The sequence below is a fragment of the Octopus bimaculoides genome, chromosome 8, assembly GCF_001194135.2.
Source record: "Octopus bimaculoides isolate UCB-OBI-ISO-001 chromosome 8, ASM119413v2, whole genome shotgun sequence".
NCBI classification, from domain to species: Eukaryota; Metazoa; Mollusca; class Cephalopoda; order Octopoda; family Octopodidae; genus Octopus; species Octopus bimaculoides.
This window is the reverse complement of record NC_068988.1, coordinates 95178860-95186018: the sequence shown is the minus strand read 5'-3', so window position 1 is coordinate 95186018 and position 7159 is coordinate 95178860.

The window sequence follows — 7159 nt, the reverse complement described above, 5'->3', positions numbered from 1 at the left end:
ATATATATATACATATATATATATATATACATATATATATGTGTGTGTGGGTGTACGTGTGCGCGTGCATACATACATATATACATACACACACACACACACATATATATATATGCACCTATATGCGTATGTATACACATAAATGCGTGCATATATATTCACCATCACTACATGTAAGTTTGTGTGTGTATGTGCTTGTGTGTTTGCATCTTTATGTATGCATCATTGTTTTTCTATGCATGTGCATAGCCATCTTGTTAAACTGGCGCTGTCTCCAATAAAAAAACAAACAACCTCCACTAGTTGCCCAGTTACATATTCTTGTTGTGTATGAACGCACATGTGAGGCAAGCGTGAGTATATGTCTGTTTGTATGTATGCATGTTTGTGTGTGTGCGTGTGTGTGTGTGTGTGTGTGTGTGTGTGTGTGTGTGTGCGATAATTTGAATGTTACTGTTAACTTTTATTCACTCCTGCGTGTTACAGTGCCGGGCAGTCGGTGGCTAATCCAGCTCACCACCGGGTGAGTTGTAGGGAAAAGAACTACGGGGAAGAGTAGTCGAAACCCACCCGGACAAAATTAAGACTTATCAAAGTGTTTTATTGAAGATACGGTGAACCACTGAAGAATTTGGTAAAGATAGAGCCATGCAAGGCGCTGTGTTCCTACTTAAGTAACATAGTACAAACATCGTGGCACTCCGTCGGTTACGATGACGAGGGTTCCAGTTGATCCAATCAACGGAACAGCCTGCTCGTAAAATTAACGTGCAAGTGGCTGAGCACTCCATAGACACGTGTACCCTTAACGGAGTTCTCGGGGAGATTCAGCGTAACACAGAGTGTGACAAGGCTGGACCTTTGAAATACAAGTGCAACAGAAATAGGAAGAAAGAGTGAGAGAAAGCTATGGTAAAAGAGTACAGCATGGTTCGCCACCCTACCCCTGCCGGAGTCTCGTGGAGCTTTAGGTGTTTTTGCTCAATAAACACTCACAGCGCCCAGTCAGGGAATCGAAATCGCGATGTTACGACCGCAAGTTCGCTGCCCTAACTACTGGGCCATTGCGTTTCCACGTAACACAAACATACTCAGAACATATAAGCAAGATTCCTGCGTAAGCTGGATTTAAATGAAAATGTAAATATTAATATAGAACTTGTTTAACATTTGGTATAATTTCCAAGTGCCATAATTAACAAGTTAATGACTTGCAATCAACGTTAATCACCTATCGAGTTTTGGGTTCAAATTGCATCTCGCGCTGTTTTTTTCTCTCCATCCAGTACTATTTGGCTTATGTATTTCCATAATAAAGAAAATATACAAACAGATATTTTGACACCTCTAAATTAATATCCAATAAATGAAATACTAATTTGTTGATTGAATTATAAATCATACAAAAACACATTCTTGTTAGGAACGCTATAAACTTGTTCGAATTCGGCTCCATTCGGAGGAAAACGTAAGAATGAAATGAGCGACAAAATATTTTTTTTTAGTTCTTAAACTTTTAAAGATATAGCCTGACTAGAAAATAACTTTTATCGACAATTGCATATATAAACACAGATATGTAAATTCACAGTTCATTTAAAAGAAAGGCACTCTTCTGAAAATCACGTGGTTATGAGTTTATAAAGATTTGAAGATAGAAAAAAAAATGATTTTGTTTTTCTCTCAGTTGGTATGAATTAGGGTGCACTTACTATTTACATTTTGGCGTTTGTTGTGCTGAAATATTAATATGTATTTTCATCAATCGTAATTTAATCAGCAATTAGTTTGTTTTAAAACGGGATCAGTAGGCTAAATACTAATTCATTAATTTATTCAAGAACTGGATTTGTTGGCTTTAATATCTTCCCACCATAATTAACATAAAACTAAAAATTTGACTCACTACAGTTAGCGATAGTCTCATTCTCTGAGCGTTTCCTTTGTCCATGCATCAGATAGAATATATTCTGATCAACTACAGAGCATGTTTTTTACTAATTAGCAATTTTAAACTTATTATACGTTTAATTAACGCTAGATTTAGAGTATACTTACATTGATTCATTTCTCTGGATCAGTGGTTCTCAACCTTTTTTTTTACCTATAGATTCTTTTGACTCCTAACTTACTCGGGTGGACTCTCGCAGTCATTCGATGTTTAAAAATTTTTTTATTATATCTTTATAATTAGATATGGACCCGTTAGGGCCGTATGGACCCAGATTGAGAAGCCCTGATCTAGATGGAGTTAAGAATATTTGTTTCCTTTGGCGAAGTCAGAGGAGAAAGGGTAACATTCTTGCCGTCATTCCTCTGTTCTTATGACGGATAAAAAGAATTATCCTCGGACCAAATATCCGGTTTCAAGGCTTGCAACAAAGTGGACTCCGCTAAACTCGTCCATACTCCACGTGGTGGTGTTAAACTGGGCAATGGATCGGAGCAGAGTGTACCAACCGACGACAAGAACATTTCTTTTCTCCGTGCTTTCGCAGTTTCAGTTTACCAAACTTCACTCGCAGGTTTTCGCTTGACCGTAGGCTATTGTAGAAGACACGATCTACAACTAAGCAATCTGGTATTGGTCTGTGAAGACCAAATATCATTTATAAAATTTCGCCGGAGAGAAAACTCCGACGGATTCAGACAATTGTCCTTCTTCAGAGAGGACAAAGATAGAGGCGAACACATGGGTGTCTATGATACAAATGAGAGATAGAAGAGTTGAAAGAGGAGTGTGGTACGTGTTGGGGAAGGAAGGGATAAAGATTCTATGTGAGTAGTGTGGGCGGAGAACGATACGGAACGAACTTCGAATGCATTCCCGTTTTGATAGACAATCCCGAACTAACCACAAACTACTCGGTCATTCCACTGTAAACAGCTTGACATCGTTGTACAGTTGAAGCAATTGCACCATTTTTACGTCTTACAGGAATATCCTCAAAATATCGTTGGCTTCGAATTTCATCGACTCCACGAACAGTATTGATGCACTGACATCACGCATTCATCGTCCTCTCAACTACTTCATTGCTCTCCTTCAGCGATGTCGGCTTTCCGCTCTGTGACCTCAGTTGTACACTTATCTTCACTCATTTCCTTTAAAGTAATGTGACCTCCCCTACTCCGTACTTCCCTCATCCCAGACACACGATGACACCATTTTGAGACCTGACACGAATAATCAAGATACAAGTAACATTTTTCCAATATTCAGATGGCTTCCGGTTCTCTATGCTAAACACTCTAACTGGCATTTTCTGACTTCGACGACATATTTGGTTTTCATCTGCCGTCTAACTAGATTAGTTGGCTTCAATTCGATTGTGTAAAGAGATCGATCTCTTGCATTGTATCTCTCCCACCCTGGTATATACCGTAACTCGCACGCCCTGCCGTACATTGCACCTGTAGCGTGTATCACAGTTTGTGAAACAGGTCCCTAATAGAGATGCTGGACCTTATAATAAAGTCTATGACATCCTCGACTCTCTAGCTTATCATTCCAACGTGCTTAGTCATTCGTTACCACTTTTCAGGTTACAGATCTCTTAGCATCCTGGTTGTGTTGAGACCCGAGACCCGCAAGGACACCGAGTACGCATTATCTTTAACCTGCGTTTATCTGTACTGCAGGGCCTAGTTGCATAGCCCAACTCCTTTTCATTCTGCCTTCATTTCTTACCCTTTGCTGCTATATTTTCACCTACTTTTGTTTATACTTTGCTATAATTAGCTATGTATAATTAACAATTATATGTATATAAATTAATTACTCTGTATGTATACTTCATTTTCCTGATACAGATTTGTAGCTTCAGACAAATACGAAAACCGCAAACTCTTCAGTTAACCTTCCTCTTTACGGATATCAAAATGGTTTCTAAACAAAGCAGTTTAGGTCAATGTCTTACATTAAACTTCAATATGCTTTGTATTAGTATTTTCATTGTCCAATGTCTGACAACAAAATGGCACCCGTAATGCTTCTTCATTCTTCTATCCATGTACTATCAGCTTACCATTTTAAAATTCTCATGACACGAGAGAACACTTCAATTCGTTGTTTCCTTATTTTCTGTAGTAGTAGTAGTAGTAGTAGTAGTAGTAGAACTAGGAGTACATTATTTACATTTGACGGATGTTTGTTCTCATCTTGTTTGTTGTTAACACAACGTTTCGGTTGATACGCCCTCCAACCTTCATCAGATGTCTTGGAGAAATTTTGAACCTGGGTTCTCATTCCGAAGGTATTTTTCGATGCTATTATTATTATTATTATTATTATTATTATTATTATTATTATTATTATTATTATTCAGGTCACTGCCTGGAATTGAACTCGGAATCTTAGGGTTAGTAGCCCGCGCTCTTAACCACTACGCCATATGCCCGTAGTTTTCATTAAATTTTTTTTTTCTTTTCGAAGACAATATTTCTCAATTTGAACCTGAAGACATCGAGATTACATTTCAAAGAAACTCCATATTGTTTAGCAAAACTTAATACAGAAAACTAGTTTGTGTGTAGCTGTGTAGATACTGACGACTGTCTTATTCTTTCTGCTGTTGATCCTTCTTCCCCGTTCTTTAATTTTCAGGCAAATTATCTTCAATTTTACGACGCTCCCCTCTTTATTACCGAACATCATAGCGGTTTATTTCTTCGTTTGCTAAAATACGCTGTCAATCATCCATGATGTTTTCTTTATTTTAGAAATGCTTACCAACAAATACATCACATAAACGTGTATATATATACGAATGCTTATATATGTATACATATGTGGTTTGTGTATATATGTTAGTGTGTCTACGTCTATATGTGTATATATGTGTGTTTATGCATATACATCAACGTGTAGATAAACGCAGACGTTTTTACATACATACATACATCCATATATATATATATATTTACACTCGCATATATACATGTATGCATATGTGTGTGCGTGTGTGTGTGTGTGTATGTGTGTGGATGTATATGTGTACTTCTGTGCTTCTGTGTGTGTATGCTTGTATTGCGATTACTCTCTGTATTTCCACATTTCAAATTTTACTCGCCATTAAAACCGTCTCATACCTCGTTTTATTGTTAGAGCTTTTGATATCAAGTCCCACCAGCGACATTCTTTTATTTTCATTTTAAGAAACCTTTCACCCTCCGACCCCTCCACGCCTTTTCACTCTCTAACTCCTCCTTACATTCACTCTGTTCGATATTTCTTCTTCTTTCTATTTCCATCCTTTTTGTATATACTCAATTTTATTGTCTATTTTTTTCTTTTATTACAATTCCTCTGCCCACTCCCCGATGATCATATTAGTCGATAACTTTATCGTGATTTTCTAGGTGCAGATCATGTCACAAGGTTTTACAATTGTCAGTAATCCAAGATGGAGAAAGATAGAGATCTCCGCTTTCGTTTAGTCGAACCAATCTTAAAGCCCTTATCTATTTATCTATATAAAAGAAAAGAAAAGAAAATAAGGGAAATAAATGAAAATGATAAAATATTTATGACCTTCCGTTCAAGGATATTGAGATCAACAATAATTTAGTCTTTTAATTACATTTTAAAATGATGTTTCTGTTATTGTTGCTATTGTCTACCTCCACTGCAGCTCTTTTAAAACAGGTGTAACATCAAAGACGCTCTATGTATGACCATCCCTACTTAATTTTCCCATTATCGTATATTTAAGATCATCATTTCCAATATGGCGTTCGTGAAATTTGAAGGACGTTAGGTTTGTATGTCTAGCTTGTCAAGTGACCACTTCGAATTCCCGATGGTTATTGCATAAAGGTCACTTATACACCGAAAAAACTATATTTCATTGTCAGCTTATCTAACGGATCAAGTATCGATCTGAGGTAATACAGAATTGGCTTAATGCTTGGTAATACTCAAGATTTGTATCTGTTGGTGTTGTTGCTGTTGCTGTCGTCGTGCTCGCCCTTGTCATTACTGTTGTTGTCTTCTAATCCAGATCTGCTTTGATCTGTATCATCAACAGTAAATATTCTACTTTTTGCATTGCAGGGACCCTAACCCCTCATTTATTTTAGCTGAGATTTGGCTGCTGCTACTTGGATGTAGGGCTCCGTCTCTGGGCCAAAAATTGTGATAATCCCATGAGCATAATTTGTTTATAAATTGAAATGCTACGCTGTGAGACAAAAACTACATTATCTCAGGGACTTAATAATTAAGCAACTAGGGGAGACAACTCTACTTGGCCTTCCCAGCAAAACAGAGACTACACAGTGGTTACTGAACATGTGATAAGAAAAAATTAACTTTTGAATTTTATGGGATCCGTTTCCGTTTTGGCGTATTTTGGTATGGTATTAAAGAGAGCTGGACCGGTTGGGGTAAAGTAGTTGTTGCGTAATGTTGTTATGTGTCCTGAGTTCGAGTTTTGTATTGGGTGGATAGCACGGGGGCCAAGTCTTGGGTGGATTTTAAAATTGATGCCAGCATCATTTGTGCAATATTGATGGAATATTTTCCACTTCATATAAATGATGAAGCTCTGCTGGAAGCGTTGGAGAGAATAGAGATTGAACAATCGCGTTTGTGAGACATCTTTAAGGCCACTTGTGTAAAGGAGACGATATATTTGAACAGCAACGATACAGATTTTACAAGACAAAATAACATATTTGACTAATGAGGAAATATTAACTAACTGGTAATTAAATAGTTGGTTACGTTTGTATCCCTAAGGTATTAATAAAACAATATTGAGTGGTTAAAAGACTAGGATTGGTTGAGAGATTAACAATTTCTAAGGAAAATCTATGGTAAAAATATTTAATTAGAAATTGCTGATTAAAGTATTTGGAGGACAAACAAGGAGTATTTGGAGGACAAACAAGGAGTATTTGGAGGACAAGCAAGGAGTATTTGGAGGACAAACAAAGAGTATTTGGAGGACAAGCAAGGAGTATTTGGAGTTTCCTTTTAGTTAGGTCATAGTATTTAAACAGAATATTGGAAGACGTTAGTTTAGAAAGGAAATCTAAAATGAATTGAAATAGTAATAGTGTATAAACTTTCTAATCAAGAAAATAAATGAGAAATTGGAGATAAAAGATTCTATCAAGATAAACGTTGTTAACATGTATATATATATATATATAT